Raw genomic sequence first — 20,563 nt, 5'->3', positions numbered from 1 at the left:
CCTCCCTCCCCTCCTGCCCCTCTGCCCCCATACATTGTGACATTTCCTCAGGTTGTCAGACATAATAGTTCTTGATCCAACCAGAAAACTAATCAGTGAAAAGACAGACAGAGAGAGAAATTAATGTAAAAAAGAGAAAGAGATGAGATAGAAAATATAATGGGAGAGTAATATTGAATGATGTCAAGGCAAAAAGCAAACACACGCTTGCACAGATAGACATGCACTCACAAACAGATACACACTTATTCACATACAGCCTATAACGCACAGATATATTCTTCCACACATAGGTTGTGTATATGAAAGGTGCTGATGAAGGTACACTGATAAAAGATAAAGACACAGACACACACACACACACACACACACACAGACAAAATGAAAAAACAAAAAACAGATTTGATTAGAATCTCTCATCATCTCTTTTCACACTCAAACCAGTAGGCAGTGAGTGGTGTATGTGTTTTGGTGTGTGTGTGACATGTAAAAAAGTGCCATCATGTGTCTGTTTGTTCAGCTATCGCCATGAAAATCCGTTTTAAGGTGAAAGAACCCCAACACCACATTAACAAAACCACACACACACACACACACGCACACACACACACACACACACACACACACTTCCTTTAGGTTGACCCCATGGCCTGTTGGGATGGCGACCTTGCCTTGCCCCAGACACAACCAAACAAAAGAGATGGAGAGAGGGAGGAGGAGGGGTAAAGAAGATGGAGGGAGTGGTAGGAAGCGAGAGAGGGGGTAACCACAAAGAGGACAGGGGGTTAAGTGTGTGTGTGTTCTCGTAGCCTTTTGTATGCAGTTGCTTCAGCAGATTTACATCTCTTTTGTTTATATCAATAGATTAAATTCTTTTGAAACAGACTCACTCAGGTTATCACTGTCTCTGATACCCTTTCACTTGGTTTGGAGTGATTTCTCAATTTTGATGAACTCTGACATTATTACAAACATTGCACAATGATAAATAAAACATCATTTCTTTCTTTTTGTTCCTGTAGCTGAAGCTGTGAAGTGGCGTGTTAAGCCCTTTTCATTGTAGTTCTATTCATTCAAAATATATTTTAATGAACAATACAAATTAGCTGATCAGTTGTCAGTTGCTTGATATGTTTGGTTTCATCATAAAACAAGGAGGAGGAATGGCTGCTTAACAGTGGAGATAAAACACATCACTGCAGTCCAACAACAATAGACATAGAAACAGACACACACACACACACACACACACACACACACACACACAGGCAAGCAGCAGGCACAGGTAACCACACATTCTGTCTCGCTCATCACCCCCACCCCCCTCCACACACACACACACACACACACACACACACACACACACACATCACTGCCTTCAGGTGCTCATGGTTCATTTTCCCATCACATCGTCTGTCTTCATTTCCCAAAGCAGCAAGATAAGACCTGAAAGGAGCCTGCTAGTGATACAAGGGCCCTGTGTGCGTGTGTGACTGTGTGTAGTGTATAATTTACTCAATATTTCGTAGTACTGTGCTACTCAATAGTCTAACAATTGTTTTCCCCAATCTGCTACTATTTTTCATTATTCTCTGTAATTTATGTACTATTAGTATTACTAATATTAACTTCACAGATTGAAGTGTTTTTAATATCTAGTTTTGGACACCAGTGCTGTTTAGTTTGCTCATCATTCACACAAAATGTTACACAATGATTTTGACTTTAGATCTGAAGTTATATTTCAGGGTGTAACTGAAATGAAACACAGTGAGTAGCTAATCGTGTGAGGCAAACACTGACATTAATGATTGAAATAGAATAGTACCTGAGTGGTGATAATTTTCTTTCATTTTTTTTTTTACTTGATGACGGCCAATTATGAGATTAATCTTAGATTCACTCACATCATTTTCAAAAAGACACATCTCATTCCGACATTTGTCTGCTTCTCTTGTTCTTCCTCAGCAGCATTTTGTCCTGAGGTGCCTTATGATGGCTACAACAGCACTGTCATAATGTGATGCAGATCTTGCAGTTGCAGCTGACAATAATCCAGTGATAAAATAATCACATTGTTTTTGTTAATTTCATTCCTATCATAATCGTAATTTTGCTTTGGCAACACATGTCAAATGTCATGCCAATAAAGCCTATTGAACTGAATTGAAATTGAGTGCAGCTCTTTGGATAAAGGCTTTATTATCACTGACATGGTAAGCTTTTATCTAAGGTGGCACACGATTTATATTGTGGAGGTCACACTGGAAATCTCTATGCAAAAGGAATCCGGTGTACTATTCAAGGAAAAAGGGGATTAAAGAGTGAAAAAATGAAGGAAATAGGAAGAGAAGTTGAGTAAGGAGGAAGAGGAGAGAGAGAAAGAGAGAGACAGAGGACGAGGGACAACAGAGAGCGAGAAAGAGGATCAAGAAGTGTGTTTGCAAACCATCTGGACTCAGTCTCCGATAAGAAACACTTAGTCAGCAAGAACCTCATCACTCAGCCCCTGCTCCCCCTCTTTTTTTTTTCTCTCGTGTAAACTAGTCTGAATCTTCCGGCTCTCTGCTGTAATTCCTTTTTTTTTAATCTCCCTTCACTGATATCATGTTGTTCTTCAGGAAGTGATAAAGTGGAAATGAGTCGAAGCATGATAAGACTTAATGTGGGAAAAGTGGGGGAAGAGAAAGGTAAGAAGATGTTGTATGGAGCAAAGAAAGTGACTTTAAATTTTGGCATCGAAAATAAAATTTGGCATTAAAACAAGTATTGGCACTGAAAAAAGTTTAGAATTTTTTTTTTTATTCTGATGTGTTTTATATGTGTGTGTGTGTGATTATACTTGTTTCAGTGCTACAACTTTTTCCAATACAAGTGCTTCAATGCCAATGTTTACTTTCAGTTCAGGTTTTGTTTTCAAAGCCAAATTTTATTTTTGATGTCAAAATTTAAAGCCACTGTCCTTGCTCCATACTCTTGCGGCTCAGACAGAGCAAGCATTGTAATTTAGTAAACAAAGAAAAGCCCTGGAGAGAAACTCAGCAGGGTGAAGAAGAAACACAAAAGGCCGCTGTTTCCCTTATTAAAGTCACATACTGTCTATAGAGGGTAGTATATTCTTCAATTCAGTGGCCAACTCATTCATTACACATTCACTAAACTCATTACTTGTATTATGAAGTACTACAAACAGATTGTAGGTAATTAGAACAAATATGAGATTTAATTTAAATTAATAATTGAGCAGGCTGTGCTCATGCTTATGGTTTTATTATTATGAAGTAGCCTACAAAAAATCAGAATTTTTTTTTTGGTGAAAACGACTCAGGGTCTTGAGGGTTTAATGAAAACTCACTCAATATTTTCAGTCGTTTTTTCGTTATTTTTTATTATGCACGTCATTTAGCCATTTTCAGTTAGGCCGTGTACAATTTCCAAGTCATCAAATTTTATCCTGAGTAAGAATATCCACAGCGGAGGACGGTCACCGCTTTAACAGCCCGCTCTTTCCTTAGGCCGTATCCAGACCAAATCAGGTGTTACAGGGTTGTACGGCGTTGTGTGGGGTGTGGATGTGTTTATCTGTGCTTTAGAATGTAACCACTGTGAACAAATCTGAAAATAATGTTTTATTTCTCTGATTCACAGGCTTTCTCGCGCTCCCTCTGCTCATTCACTCTCTAGGTCGCTCACACACACACACACACTCACGCACGGAGCACAGCCCTCGGGAGCAAACTGGGGTTTAGTATCTTGCCCAAGGACACTTCGTCATGTGGGCTGGGGGAAGCCGGGCTCAAACCGCCGACCTTCCAATTAGTGGACGACCCGCTCATACGATTAAATAAATATTAATTAATTTAAAAAATTTATCTATATATCGATAAGAAAAATAATCATTATGCGCAGTCCTAGTTACAAACCAGTTTTTCTGTTATTACATCTGTTTTATTTGTTAATTTTCCACTATGCTTTAATGTAACTATTTTGAGTAGATGTTACATTATATTTCCCAGAAAAAAAGCACTGTACTACTAAGGTCAAATGATGATACATTTACTGTGTATATTTCGGACCAAATGTTAAATGCATACTGAAATCTTTCTGCAGAGGCCTGAATATTTCTCTTAACTGATAACAATGTTAAGCAATAGTAGCAGTGGTCACTTCAGTCTGTATGTGTAAAATACTTAAGATGACATTCCTGCGTTATGGTCCTGACATGCTGCATCTTCCAGAATATGATTTATAATAATGTGGATGGGTTGACTGCTTCTTTTGATTTGTCTTCTCTACTGAAATGAGAAGCAGAATGTTTATTTTTTCCAGTTTGTCCTTTTGAATTACTTATGAGAAGGGATGGAGCTGTGCTCTCTCACGGGGAGCTGTCTGAAAAACATACACGTATAGTACATAGACATAGACATGCGCAAACACTTTCAAAGATGTATGAGGTACGTCACACACCAATATAAATTTCCACACACACTCTTTCACATAGCAGCCCATAGGCAAACATATGCCTCACAATATAAAAACATTACTGCTACACCCTTATGATGAATGGATCATAAATATCCTTGTATGTAATGAAAAATAATAAAACAAGGAAAAATATGGTCAAAATAATATAAATGAGCAAGACCTTTATGCCGCCGTGAGTGAGTGTTGTGTGTGAACTATTTTAAATCCTTGTGTCTGTTCAAGTATGCATAGCTAAAAAAAATTGTTATAAAGTATATCACTGTGTGTGTGTATACTGGTCCACGGCATTTTAGGAATAATTGGAACTGTTATTTTCTTAGTTATAGCCCCCATCTAGAGTAATGCAGTCCATCAGGAAAATTACTACAGACGCACACACAGACATGCATAACTATACTTACAAGGGCAAGCCACTGACTCACATTCATTCCTTAACTCCTATTTCAAAGTGATGTCCTTCCTCTAATGGCTTTCATCATCTGTGTAGCTTTGAAACATAAATACACACACACACAGGCTCCTATATCGCAGACACCCAATCTATCTCACACATCACTCTCAAAGGCCTTGTTGCTAGGAGATAGTGCGAGAGAGCAACAGAGAGACATAGAGCGAGATATGGGGGTAGGACAGTAAAGTTCCTTTAAAGCGGGATGAATCTCTCAAGACAATATCTTTACACTCTCTTTCACACAAACACAACACTGGCTGGGACAAATGTGTGGGTTCCTGCAGCCCACGCATGGTTGCTCATGTGAATGTGTACATATCCGTGCAGCAACATGAATGCCAGTGTGTGTGTGTGTGAGAGAGTGTGTGTGTTCCTCCAATTGCAGCAGTGGTGGGTTCCAGCAGGTCATATAATGGTTGGCTGGTCACATTGTCTGCCTCAGTGGTCAGTCCTTCACACACACACTGTCCCCTGTAATCTGCAAATACATCTATTATAATCTGATAAAGCTGAAGAGAAAAAAAACCTAATCTGAAACACTGACCAAAACATCTTGTCTATAGGGTGGAACACAAACGCACTTTCACTGCCTTCGCATTGTTGTCCTTCTAAGAACAACAAACATGTAGTAAACAGCAAATTCCATGATAAATCAAATCAAAAGTAACACTTTACATGCATATAAGGATACACAATATTGATATTTTTCCTGATATACAATAACTGATAATGGCCAGCCGGTACTGATAAGTATAGTCAAATTGCAGTACCACTGATGGTCTATTTTCCATTAGTGGTTATATATGACACTGTAAATGTGATGCAATTGTAGAAAACATGGGTAATTTGTTGTGGCTTTAAAATTCTTAAACATTTTTGTTTATGCATTTCTTTCTCCAGAAGGTGAATCCTTGACATATCAAATATACCCAATTGATCCCAATACTGAAATGTTTAAGCAGTTACTAGAAAATGGTAACATATCACATTAATCCCTCAGTGTTTTGAAGCATCATAAGCAAAGCCACTGCCAATTTAAAGCAAGCTGCTCAGTTCAGTCTATTACTAAAAAATAAAGATTAAAAAATTAGTAATTGCTTTTTTGTTTTCACAGTATAATTAGAAAATGTTACGTAGTTACCATAATAGCAAGTCATTAACTATACAGTATTCAAATCCCTTTCCCTATTGCTTTTTCTATCAAGCTGTGACTATAATAATTATGAACTCATACTAGTTCTATAATGTGTGAATGAGGCCTTATGTCGTATAAGCAAGTAAGATGCTCCATAATCATGAAGTTAAAAACTTCCTTAATGTGCTGCTATATACTAACTTAACCAAATTATACTTTTTTCGTTGTTATTTTCATTATTGTAACCACCAGTGGAATGTAGCAGCTGTCTGTGCTGGTTGACTGCCTGCATTATCTCTCACAGTGGTTGGTCTGAAACTCACAGTCCTCCTAATCCACTAAAACATTCCAGAGAAGCCGAAAAAAGTTCAAATATGTGCACAAAAAAAAAAAAAACATCTTGACAAACATGTCAAATGTATCCAGTAAAATATAATTAGTCACATGCACAAGGACGTTTGACAAAAACTAATAACATGGGGCTCTGTCAGTTCCTTACAATTATTCTAAGCCATACACATAACAAATAACACTATAACTATAACAAATCATCGTCTTTTTAAATCTCACACTGATATTACACACAGCATCTGTTATCAGCAACCACTGTTATACTCAGAAAATATAATTTATTCTACAACAACGTAACATCTTCACAACATCTGCACCTGCCTTGTGCTTTCTGCTCAGAAACATTTTAGCAACCCATGTAGTACAAAGCACAGGATATACATATGTGAGCAAATAGGAGCAAAATCGTCTATGATTTCGATATGAAAAGGATATATAATTTTATAGCCCCTTTATTCTCGCTCTGACGTCTTATCATTCCTAATAGGTCTGCTGGAATCTTAATAAGTTACACATGTTTTTCTCTCTACCACTGTCTCTGCCCTCCCTTCTTTATGATCTGTCTATCCAAAGCAGTTTTTAAGCATGTTACCTCTCACAGTGACAGTTTAATTCCTTTAATCCTTCACCTACTTCCTCTTTTGCTTCGTTACTGTCGTTACTGACGTGCTAGTTTTTAGGAGCGTCTCTAAATTTATGTTTCTAATTGAAAAAGTAACAGTGTGTGTGTGTGGAGGGGGAGGAGGGTAAGAGGAGACGACTGAAAGAGAGAGAAAGAGAGCTCACACACACAGAATAGCAATGGAATGCAAATCTCTGTGTCTGGAAGCGATTAGGCAAAAAGCTAAAGCCTGTCTTCTCTCTCTGTGTCTGAGCAGCAGCACACAGTCCAGTCACCTTACCACACACACACACACACACACACACACACACACACCCCAACACGCCTTTCAAAACACACGATGGTAAAAGCATAAACATTAAATTGTCAGAAAGCCAAATCAGATGGGGTGATGCTTTCCTGAGTTTACCCATCTTTTACTGGGTGACAAGGTGACAGACCGCAAGGTATAAATGTGTTTCATTTAATTGTAGAGGGATGTATACTCTTTGTATCCTTCTTTGATTTACATAATAGAACTCAGAGTATTTGCATGAATGTTTATAGTATACATTAAAAGTATACATCATAGTATGTAGTGTCAGCTTAAAGTTAAACAAGAATATATAAAATAAGAAAAAATGAAAACTTTTCTGAAACTATAATTGATTAAAGTGCTTGCGTCTTGTCCATCATCATAGTTCACAGTCCATTCTATCTGCAGGATAGATTTGACCTTTCAAGGCTGATACAAAACTTGCTGGTGTAAATTCTCAAATTCTAAACTATGGCCATCCTGAATATCACAAGTATCACAAACTGATGTAAGTTGTTATAGGGCCTTTTAAAGAACATATGTCATTCATTAATCCATACTGATAGCTATCGATCTTATCTTGATCACTGACTGGACAGGATTTTTTAACCTTCCTCTTTCTTTACCACTGCATCACAAACTATGACAGAAGAACTAACAGAAAGGCTGTATTTCACCATCAGACACATAACATTTCTACTCTGGATGAGGAGGAAAAATTAAAAATATAGATTTAACACTGGTCACAATGAGACATCTAGGGGCTGAAATGGTTTTTGGTCACTTTGCCAACAACTACCACTGACAGCAGCTTGTCCTGAATGTTTCTCATTATGTCCTCCACATTGATTGGTACCCTAACTAAGGCAATATTCCCCATCTCCATTCCCTTTGAATATTGCCCCTATGTAATCAAAACCAGACCTTGAAGCTAATGCTTACTATCTGATTAACCACTGAAATATTTATACATGCGTGTGTCAATGTGTGTGTGTGTCATAAGAGGATTGTAGCACAGGGATAAAAGACAGTAGTCATAAATTGATTGGCAGCATTAGCTACCTACTAAAGAAGAAGCTGACAGTGATTTGATGAATCAGAACTGATATACTGAATGACTGGTTGGCGTGTGGACTAGTGAATGAGTGCAAAAAAAAGACTAACCTGCCGCTTGATTTAGCCTTATAGTCTTTGGTTTGGAAAGTGTGACCACAGCCAAGACTAAAGAGAATAAAGGAGAAAAGGCCACAAATAATAAGAGAAAGATGAGAATGAAAAAAGAAAGAAAATGATAGAATAGAAGGTCAAATATAAGATAAAATACACAGTGCTTGTCTCAGTAAAGAAGGCTTTTCCCTTTCCCTCCCTCTCCTTGTTGCTCTCTCTTGCCACTTTCTCACCAAATCGAACTATGAGGCCCCAGTCTGGCATTATTTTAACACACACACTGATTGACTGTGTTCTTTTTTGGAATGAGTTTACTTTCAGTCAGTGAATTCTCACAATGAGAGGCAAATGACTGGAGACCCTGCAGAAAGACACTGACACACCACACAGTCTTACTCACACCGCAACATTGTGTAGCTTTAAGAAAAGAAAAGAAAAAAACTGAATTCTGATCTCTACCTTGTCTGTGTGAGTAGTCCAGTTTCGTCCAGCTTAAAGGGTTAATGCCCCCAAAAAACACATAGGATCCTTTCAAGCAGGCATGAAGAGTCGCGCTGCTGCTGAGGGAAAAATAATATTCCTTTCGTTTCTTCCCTCACTTTTTTCTTCTCTTTTCTTTGTAAAAGGTGTAAAAAGCACAAGTCCTTTTTCTGAGGGTTGTCTGACTTCTCTCTTTCTCTATCTGTGGGACTGCCTCAGTCTTTTCTCTCACTTCTTGTTTTTATCCAGCCTCTGCGCTCCAAGTGAGGGATGAAGAATGAAAAACATTGGAGAAAAAAAAGCTCCTACTTTCTTTCCACTGGTTCCTTTCTTTTTTCTTTTCTCTGTCAGTAAAAGAAAATGCAGACTTGTCTTCCTTTATTCTCTATTCCGATTCCTTTATTCTCTGCCTGCCGTGTGATGTGAATGAGTGCGGTCTCCTCGCCTGCTTCTGGCACCTCTGCTGTGTGTGTGCCCGTCTGCCTCGGTCCCTCTCTCTCTCCCTCTTTGCTTCTGTAAATTTGAAGCTCTCTTGCTGGGTGAGCGAGGAGGGAGGCGGAGCCATGACGACAGAGGGAGCGGAGGGAAGAGTCGGATTGGCTGACACAGAGGGGGGTGAGTGACATAGGAGAAAAAGAGTGCGAGGGGGAAAGAAGCGGAGGGAGGGGCTGCATTTTTGCTGTCTGTATTTGAAGCCTGGAGGTGAAGATGTGTGGAGAGAGGAGGAGAGGCACTCCCTCTCTTTTTCTCTCTCTCTCTCTCACACACACACACACACATATAAACACACTCCCCTTCTCTCTCTGCATTCTTTTGCTCTGATCTCCCCGATTTCCCGACCACATATGTATTCATAGCACATAAACTATAACACTCTCAGCTGCTCACACGTGATCTCTCTCTTTCTGTCTCACTCTCACACACTCACACACATACGCACACACACCTCACGTGTGTGGGTGTGCGCAGTTTTTGAGGCAGCTGTATAAACCAAAGGTACTGAGAGAAAAAGAGGGGAGCAGAGGGACTTAGATTAGATAAACACAGAAGCAGGCATAGCCAGGCATAAATGTGTTATACAAGGACACACACACATGCATGTGCATTGATAGATACACACACTCGGAGGTCCACAATTTTTGTCAGATTATTCTGGAAATGTGTTTGCATTTGTTCATGTATTTGTTGTGCCGTTTTTCTAATTGTAAGTTTGACAATTAGATTTAAATGAATAAAAAGTAATTAATCTAAAATAACAAATGCAGTTAAATGTTCTACTTAGTGTTTGTGTGAATGTGTGGGTGTGTTTAAAGAATGACAAAGAGTGTGATGAGTACAAATAGCAAAGAAAAGCTGTATGTGTTTTGTGTAAGGGTCTTTGTGTTCCTGACAGTGCCTGTTGCTGTATTTCTGAGTGTGTGTGTATGTAGAAAATGCAAATACTTTTTACATGAACTTCTTAGCAGAATAATCTCAATTATATTTTATTCTCTTAGTGATGTTTTTATTATTCACTGTAGATTTTTTAAATGCATTGTAATAATGTGTTTTTAACACCACAATAAAAATGTTACAGCTGAATAACTAATGTTAAATCTGGCATATTAAAAACAGTTTTAAAATAATTGGTGTTATATATTTCTTCCTTTGGGTATTTCCTTTTACTTTGGCTGAGTATTTTTTTCTATATTATTCTAAACAGTATTTTTTTTAATCAAAGTGTAAGTGTAGAAGATGTGTAAATTTAACAGAAGCTTAAAGCAGCACATAAATTATTAAGTATAAATGGAACTAAAAAAATAAATACATTTTTGGAGTAAATGCATCTATAAGACAACAAAACAGTATAGAGAGCAGCCTGTCCAGTTCAATTCATTTGGTTCATTCAATATTGTGATCTTCATTTGGAATATATTCAAACTATATTAATGATAATATATAACACAACCTTTATAATACGTAAACCACACTCCTTAGAATTTACTCACCCACTTTTTTTTTCCTTCACAGACACACACACAAAGTTTGTGCATGGCTTTTAGTCCTTCTAGTAATACCTATGTAACATGCCTGAGGATATTGCGTGGAAGAAAATTAATTCATTCCAGCCTTTCACTGTGTTATCTTGCACACACAAACATGAACAAGTGCCTCTAACATTTTATAGAACTCTTAAATGTTCAATTTTCCTGTTCTCCAAAAAGAGAATCGACAGAACAACATGAGCTCAGTTTGGATGACTTTACTGCACAAGAGACTCAAGAGACGGAGTATAATGCCACCAGAGGATAAGAGGATGATCGCACCGAGAACATCAATACAGACACATCAGCTTCAACAACAATAAGGCAAGCCGTGTTAAGGTTCGATGAGTGCGGGGTTCTATGGACCAACTGTGACATTGACAAGCACTATGACTCCATGTCTTTCACCAAAAAGTTAAGAATATCAAATATTTTTAGGAGTGGGTAACAAAAGAGAAAAGATGCAAAGCATGTCATAAGTGAAGAGCACATACATTTTCCAGGCGATATATATTATGTAGTCTATAAAAGCAGAACAATGCAGAGGGAAACATACGGGGAAATTCGTGCAGTCTTAAGGTAGCAGTGGGTACAGTCCAACATTTGCATCAAGATGCCTACTGCAAAGTCCACTGCAGCGTTGCTTCCTCTTTGTGCACCAGTTTTTTTCTATAGAAACATTTCTACTGTTAGGATTCCTGTAGTTTAAGTGAATCCAGGTTGGATGGTGTGACACAATCTACATTTCAATAATGAGGTGGCCAACCTTGTTCACAATACCAATGGAACAAGTCATTTTTGCTGCAGTTGTGGATGTTATGACTTTATGATCTTTAGACTCATACATAGAAATAAGGTTATAAATCAGTTAAGTGTTCCCTTACAGTAAAAAAGTGTCTATGCCTGAAACCTGTGTGGCCATTTCCCTTGGCATAGGTTGACTGACAACTGAAAATGGCTGCTGCTAGGAGACGCGTTGTCAATTTCTGTTGTGTGCTACTGATTTGAGAAATCATACACTTGATGCAATTTTTTTCCTTTGTTCAACAAATCCACATAGTTAGCCGTTAACCATTAGTGAGATCAGCCATTTGCCCTTCTACAACATTTGGGAATACCCATCTTGCTGTAAAATAGAAGAGGGGATCTAGCTATCTTTCTTTCATTGGTCCAAATGTGGTGATGGCAAATCAGACTGTCAAAGCTCACAGAAACAAAGTGCTGAGGTCACAAATAGGGCTAAGCAATGGCTAACAAATTCAGAACCCTAGTTGGTTAACTGTCTGTTAGGCTGTTGGAACTTAAGTGACATAACACACTGCTCACACAGATATTGCACCAAGTGCCTGTCACAGTTGGTGCCAAAAGTTAATGACCCCTGTGGAACAATAATGTAGGTAATGACAATTTTGACCAAATAATTACACAAATCGAAACATGCAAATAAAGAGTACACTCATGCAAATCAAAAATCACCAGATCAAACAAGGACTTGATGATTTTTAATAGGGGACAAAGAAAAAGGAAAAAGAAAGCATGAGATGAAAGTGTAACAAGAAGGAAAAATACATAGAGAAGATACAAGGAAAAAAGGGCAGCAGAAATGCATTTTTCATATTGCATATTTCCTGTCATACAATTAAGCCAGTCCATTGTTATTAGCCATTTGATTCTGACATATAAAGCTAAATGATGCAAAGAACTAATTTAGTCATGACAGGCACAATCGTACACACAGCCTAAATATTTTATTAATCTATACATCGTCATCACACACACACAAGCTAATGATATAATGATCATCTCCCATATAGGTTAATGGAGTATTGATTTTGGCATAGAGGCCACTGGCATGGAGATGAAGATAGTTATCCTTAATGCTGCTGCTTTTATTACATATTTCCCTGGTATATACAAATGCTATGTATGTATGTATGTATGTATGTATGTATGTGTCTATGTATCTATGTATGTGTCTATGTATATATGTATGTATTTATGTATCTATGTATGTATGTGTCTATGTATGTATGTATGTATGTATGTATGTATATATGTATGTATGTATCTATCCCTCTATCTATCTATCAATCTGTCTTTCTATATTGTAAATGCTTCAATGTGTCTTTCCAGGGGTCCCGCTCAGGGTCCTCTGATTTTAAATCAATAAAGAACAGCACACTTGCCAGTATAAACCATGCTGCTACAGCTATTTTGAAATGGGGAAAGCACTCTGAAACAAATATGGCTTTACAATTAACAGTAACGTGAAGATGAGCAAGAAACTAAAAGAAAGGCTTACTTTTAAAAGTAACTTTTCCTCACCACTGCACCAATGATATTGGAAGGACAGGTCTTGACATGTCTATGAGGATGAAGGGGTCAGTTAAAGCAGTGCTTGTTGAATGGTCCAACAGTGTCTGAAGCCCCCTCCCCCCATACCTTTCTGATGTCAGAATTATTGGTTATGTCCGGCAACTTTTCGAAACCAACAACCTGACAATCACATCCACTTTACACAGCAATTGGCAAGATGTGCAGAGATATGATAGTAGGCAGGGTTTGAACTTTTCTCTCAAGCTCTCTTTTTTATTATTCACTCAACTACTTCTGTTGCCTTTTGTGTTTACAGCCAAGTGCAACACCATGAATGATTGTACAGAGAGACTGTGCATGCCATTATCCCCATTTGAATGTTACCACATCTCACCCCTCTCTCTGCCGGCTTTTACACTCCACCTTTGAGTGTGGTCATTAGGAAAAGCCCTAAACACTTTAGCTTTGACTGACGGTCATACAACACGTCGTACAAACTTATTTGATTTCAAGCATACTCTGGCCTGTAGTCTTACTGTTTGCACTGATATGATAGAAGGTAACAAACATTGTCCAGAAAAGAAGCCAGTGTCTCTGGCATGCCTAAAACCGAATCATTAATTATATATTGTGGTCAAAAGGACATGATGTTATCTTTCTACTTGATAAAGAAGTTTGCAAGAGTAGATCGCTCAAAAAATAGAAGATTATACCACTGAACTTCCAGTGTAAGGCTGTGCTTCATAGGACAGGCTATATCCTAAAAGGCGTGGGGACCTAGTGCACCTGCACACACTGTATCGCTGTATCACATTTACACTTAATTTCCAGCTGTTAATGTAGATACTAAATACTCCTCTAACTTAAAGCCCCAATGTCACTGATCCATATGCATTTCCAGTTTCATATACTTCTATGGAAGCGTATAGGGGACTATATTAAAATGATAATGTAAACTTGAAAATGAAAATGTAATTCTACAATAGTATAAATTTCCACATATGTGTTATTTGATTAAAAAAGAAAATGAAAATGCAATAATCCAATTTGCATTTTAATTTCCACATATGTATGTGTGTTCTATGACCATATTAAAATGAAAATGGAAAAGCTGTTTGACATTTAATTTTCAAAGTTGTAACCCGCTGTACAGTGGACAATATTCAAATGTTAATTCAAATTTGAAAATTAAAATGCAATATAAACAATTTAAACAGATTTTCCATTTATGCAAGCAATATTTAAGTCAAAATGAAAATGACATTTTCTAACAATTTGAAAATGATAATGAAAACTGCATTTTACATTTCATTTTCAAAGACTTAACCTACAGTTCAGTGGACAATATTCAAATGCAATAAGCGAAACCCGCTCCCCCAGTCTATTGCTTTCACATTTACATGTCACCATGCTCTTTTAGGGTCAACATGAAAATGAAAATGCAATCTGTCAGTCCTCCCATGAAGGGGGTTCTTCAGCTAGCCCCCTCAGCACCCCTAATTCCCGCATCCATGGTAATCAGTGAGGCCCGGTCCCCAGAAACACTCCTGTGTCTATTGTTGTTTTTTTTTTGAGGGAATGAAACATTTCAAATAACTATTATTACAAAGTCAAACAAAGTCATGTCAGCATAACTGACAAGTTATAAATGCACTAGGTTTCATAATACATTTGGCAACTTATTTACTCACAGTCCTCATACAAACACTTTTCAAAATCTTTGACCATCTTGTGCTAATTCTTGTCTCATTTGTGGTCTGATAAACAGTCAGTTCATCAAATTCAGCACCCCATATTGCTAGTTTCACCAAAATCAGTGAATAAAGTCATAAAGTTGTGTTTGTGTACAGTAATCAGTGAGGCCTAGGACAGTTTTCATTTTCAAATTGTTAGAAAATTTCATTTTGACTTAAATTTTGCTTGCCTAAATGGAAAATCAGGTTACATTGTTTATATTGCATTTTCAAAGTTGAATTAACATTTGAATATTGTCCATTTTACAATGAGGTACAACATTAAATGTCTAACAGCTTTTCCATTTTCATTTTAATATGGTCATAGAATGCCCATACAAGTATGTGGAAATGAAAATTTGATTATTGTGTTTTCATTTTAATTTTTACTCAAATAACACATACATATGTGGAAAATTATAATGCTATTGTGGAATTACATTTTCATTTCCAAGTTTACATTCTAATTTTAATATAGTCCCCTATACGCTTCCATACTTTCCAACAGCACTGGATTGCTATAGTACTCATTACTAATACTGTTACTTCACTAATGTTGGCAAACAACTGCTCAACAACAGCCAGAGTCAGAGCTTGAATATTATGAATGTGTCTGTGGATCAAGAAATACTAGATATGCAAAATGCTTTGCTCTCTTAACAGGTTTAATGGTGGGGTATGTGATTCTAATCCAATACATCGAATATCTTCTCATGGACCGTTAGCTGTCCGTTCTGTGTGCGCACTGAAAAAAACACTGGTGTTTGTACACAGTCCTGGCTCTGTAAATGTGAAACAAACAAAGTGGCTCGGACCAAGCCACACAACACTATTCCAGCCATTCCAGCCACAATGTGTGTGTCAGGTAACGTTAAATTACTTGCCCATGGACATTCAGCTTACTTTCTGGTTTGCCCAGATCTGCTGCTGTTGTGATGTTAGCTATAGTAGCAGGAGAGTTGTGAGCGTCGCTGTCTGGAGCTGCTGTGCTGGCTGGGAAACTGTCTTGTCCTCTCTGGCTGTTAGCTTTGCAGCAGCAACTGTAGGTACAGTTTGCTAACCCACAACCTAGCTAAGCTAACTGACAACCTAGCCAACATTAGTTATATTACTTGCTGTGTCGTTGTTCACTCGATATCATGGTATTTGTCATGGTGTCCAGAATCGCATACGCCACCTTTAACCCGAGATGTTTTGACATAAGCTTCTTGTCATTTACCATTCAATATATGAAGGTCACATCAGTTGAAAAGTCTAGTGCTTATGCAGATTACCTAAAATTAAAAATTGTTTCTTGTCACATCCATTTCTTAGCTGGGAATTTGTCATTTTTTTCTCCATCATGTAATAACGTACTGTATGTTTGACTTTAAATTTGATTTTCCGCTTCAGAGTCCCTGTCTCAAAAGGAAGAATCTTTCAAGAAGAAGGGATTACATTTGAAAGTCATACCTTTCTGAATGTTATCACACATTTACTGTAATATAAACTTCAGTGAAAAAAACATTGTCTTCCATTTACCTATTTTATATCCCAATTCCACGTAGAAAGAGAATGATGGAGAAAGAGGTTTGGACTCACTGGACAGTTTTTTTTTTCTTTTTCTCAAGCTCCATCCTTCCCGCAGTGAGGCTTTTCTAACACCAGTGTATTTGCTGGTGCCCCCCACTGACACACACAATATAGACTCTTTAGGCCCTCAGAGTGTGTGTGGTGTGTGTGTGATCAATAGAGGGGGAGGTGTGTGTGTGTGTGTGTGTGTATGTTTCAGAGCAAGTTCAGCTGTTCCCGCCATTTAAACACCCCATGTGTGTACAAGTGTGTGTGATACGGGTCCCTGAGCTCTTTCATTTCATTGTATGGGACCCCTGCTGGGCAAGTTCACAACCTTAGAGAGAGAGAAGGCGAGAGAGAGATGGCAATGAAAGACAAGTGTGAGGGGAAAACGGGGGAGAGGGAGACAGAGAGAGAAAGACAAAGAGAGTGGACAGAAACAGAGAGAGACAGAGTGGCTTAAACAAGCCAACTGGTGAATTAAAGAAGGAAAAAAGCAATGAGGCGAGAATTCTAAACCAGCAGAAAGGAGAGGAAATTTCTTAATCCTTCATTCAGTATGTGGGGATTTCAGTCGATGGTGAGATAACGTAGCATAACTTCCTCTCACTTTGGTAGTGTATGTGTGTATGTGTGTGTGTGTGAGCCACTATGAGTTCGGACATTTCAGGCTCCTGGCCAGACAACAAAATAACAGTAATCATCTTGACCAGTGCACCCCGTAGCTGTGTGTGTGAACTAGAGAGAGCAGCTTACAAATGTGTGTGTGTGTATATGTGTGTATGTGTGCGCATATTAGCCTGTCAACCTCTGTGCAGCCCATTCTAAATAACAGTGATTACTAAGATCATATGGGGGTGGACTAAACCATTTAGAATAAATGATGGCAACCTGCTGTTTTACTCACCTGTGGTTTAAGCACAATGTACTATAACAAACAAACACACACACACACACACACACACCAAACAGCATGCACAAACCCACACAGATTACTACCTTTTCGGAGTCACATGATGAAAATATGCAAAATTCATGGCCACATAAAGATGTATTGATTGGTCGCACATGTGCAACCTTGTCAAATGGCTCCAAGCTGATAAATAACTAGGTGATAAAAAGAACACACACTTACCCTCGTCTCTGTGGAAAAGACTCATTGGGTGTATGTGAAAGAGATCCTTGAATGTCACTCTCAGCCAGCATAGCATAATCACATATGTGTGTGTGTTCGTGCGCGTGTTTGTGTGTGTATATCATACACATTTACAGGCTAGTCTATGAAGTAAAGTGTGGTATCAATAAACAGTGATAAAGCAGTTCAGAGTAAGACATTTCTAATTCTTTCTAATGCAACTGTTGTGTCCTGTGTCAATGTTTTGTGTGTGTGTGTGTGTGTGTGTGTGTGTGTAAAACAAATGAGTTCACATGAAATACAGCAGAGAATTATGATAAAGGGAGAGAACAGGAACATTCAGAATTATGGAGGGCAAAGAAAGACAGAAAAAGAGAGAGACAGAAAGAAAGTAGATAAACATAGCACTTGGACTTATAATAAAATAAGTCCAAGTGCTCTTGGATGTTTTTGAATGACTTTATTTTATAAAGCACAAAATATGTGAAAAAAAAATCCTTTTTATCATACTTTTTTTTTTGCTTTGTTTGCTTTGTATATGTATAGTATGTACAGGTGTGCCACATCTCAACCTAATTGCAAAAAAAGTGCCCTCAATCATCATCAATATTTTTGGTATACAGTGTAACTTCACCTACTGTAGGCTATAATAGTCTCTCATATATATCTTCTGACTGTCACGTCCCACTTTCATATTAGTCATGGACCACTTTGCTGTAGAAAGTTATGTTAAACCATTCCCTCTTTATTTGTGTCATGGTGCATCGCTGCTCTGCTGACACATTGTTGACAGCTCTACTAATAATAATTTCTAATTATTTTGGGTCTTCTAACACCACTACTGACACTGCTAAATGTTTCTAAATGTTTTTATCTGCTGATTTCTGACAGCAGGACCTCAAACTCTGATGTGAAATTCTTCTTTTAACTCTTGGTAACATTTTTTGTGGATGAAACTGCCCACAATTGGAGTGGAACAGTTTGCCTCATATGACAAGGGGCATTGAATATGGTAATGATGAAATCTCACAAAAGTGAAGCTCCTCATGAACAGGTGACATTCATCAGGCAGCAATTTATGACGAAGTTTGTGCAGTTAAGAGAGTTTGGTGAATACAATGTGGAACACAGAGCAAACCTCACAGAAAAAAGTAAGAGAGATTTATGATAAGAACACAAAAATGTTCCTGCATGAGGCCCAGTGCCTTTGGCTGGAGAAAAAAAAGGTTTGAAGACTAATACTGATCCTAACATTTTGTTGATTTTACATATTTATATTATCTACTTTTATTCTTCTCAGGTCCAAAACCCAAGGTTGAGAAAGAATATTGTGATACATTCTCATGTCCTTGCCATAGCAAAGCTGGTCACAATAATCTCAGTTAAACCCTTCCTAGAGGTCAAACTAGTTACTTTGATCAGACCTGAACTGTAATGTAACCACTTGATGAGAAGAACAGACTGAAACTATTTCAGGTTATTTAAAACAATCATTGAAAATGCATTTCCAGAAATTAAAACAAAGTTTCCTTCTTTCTCTCTTTTATTTTCTGGCTCATAAACAGAGAGCCTGTAAAGCTGTTACCAGAAGCTGTAGAGTGTGTGTGTTTTGTGTGTTAGGAGAGAGTGTGGGGTTATAAACAAATAAAAGGTTTCAATTAGAGACCTTAATACTCCAGGATCAGCTTTGTGTGTGCATGTGTGTATGAGAGCATGACATGACTGAATCCAGCTGGTAATGATATTTGCTGGTTTGCCTTTTCTATAGAGGGCAGTCCCCCCATCTCACAGAAAGCACACACACACACACACACACACACACAGCCTTGTGGCACTAAACTTGTAGGGTCCCACATTTTGGCCCCACAAAGCTTGCCCCCACACACACACACACAGGATGTGACTCCATGTTCCCCTGGAGTCAGATTTGGCTTGCTTCATATAACACAATACAAAGAGGGCGCTGTTCATCCAGCTCAGATGAGATTTCAGGGATTGTGAAAGAAGTGTAAAGCTGATAAAAAAACCACTACCAACATATTTTTTTCTCTTCAGGGATGAAGATGAGACAGGAAACAAAAAATTGCGAGTCTAAGAGCCTTGGCAGGAGATAACTAAAAATATTTGTCTTCACAATACTACTACAGAATAGAACATTAAATTGCTAAACTCAAAAGGGTTCATCCTCTGGGGAACATGAATGCGTAAAGGAAATTTCCTGGTAATCATCCCATTAGATTTTGATATTTGTTGAATACAAGTGGAATACATTTTGGCGTAATGATAGCACTAAAGGAAAGACTGGGAATTATCCTCTGGGGACCATGAAAATCTGCATGTGCTGATTAGGTGGAAATTTAGACCTGACAGAGCCACTAGAAGGAAAGTTATGAGTTTGTCACAAAACCATGAATATCCATACCAAATTGAATTGTTGTCTTGTCAGTAGTTGTTGAGATATCCTGCTCTCTATCAAAGAGTTGAATGGGCAGATGGACGGACAGACTGTATACTGCTATCTTTGGGCTGATCCCAAAAAAAAGTGGTGGGCAAATATAAGCAAGCACTTTGTTCTTTCTTTTTTCCTTTTCATGTCTGACTATATGTCCTTATCCTCCAATCCTTTCTTCATGCCAGCTTCATTCCACCTGTTGTTCCTGTGCATGCCATCTCTCATTCTGCATGCGTATATCTTAACTTCCTTCTATTACCTTCTATCCTTAACCTCCCTTTCTTTCCAAGTCCTGTGTTTGTGTCTGTGTGTCTGTGAGAGAGAAAGAGAGAGAGAGATGCACAATGGCAGGTAGTAAATGCA

General features: G+C 38.0%; 1 protein-coding gene across 12 annotated transcripts in view; it reads right to left on the bottom strand.

Annotated features, from left to right (window-relative positions):
• LOC122870684 (teneurin-3) overlaps nucleotides 1-20,563 on the bottom strand; it is a 422,149-nt gene that overhangs the window by 246,761 nt on the left and 154,825 nt on the right. The window contains exons 1-2 of one of the 12 annotated variants that reach the window (XM_044185128.1): nucleotides 8,966-9,541; nucleotides 8,504-8,560 (exon numbers count right to left, since the gene is read on the bottom strand). The exons of 10 other annotated variants lie outside the window; for them this stretch is intronic. The gene's annotated coding sequence lies outside the window, so the exon portion shown is untranslated. Of the gene's footprint in view, nucleotides 1-8,503; nucleotides 8,561-8,965; nucleotides 9,542-20,563 lie in introns of those variants that run through there. One more of the 12 variants, XM_044185138.1, reaches the window with a different exon arrangement.

This window comes from Siniperca chuatsi, linkage group LG3 (assembly GCF_020085105.1).
Source record: "Siniperca chuatsi isolate FFG_IHB_CAS linkage group LG3, ASM2008510v1, whole genome shotgun sequence".
Classification (NCBI taxonomy): domain Eukaryota; kingdom Metazoa; phylum Chordata; class Actinopteri; order Centrarchiformes; family Sinipercidae; genus Siniperca; species Siniperca chuatsi.
The sequence above is the reverse complement of the archived record's forward strand: the minus strand, read 5'-3'. Positions and strand labels throughout refer to the sequence as shown.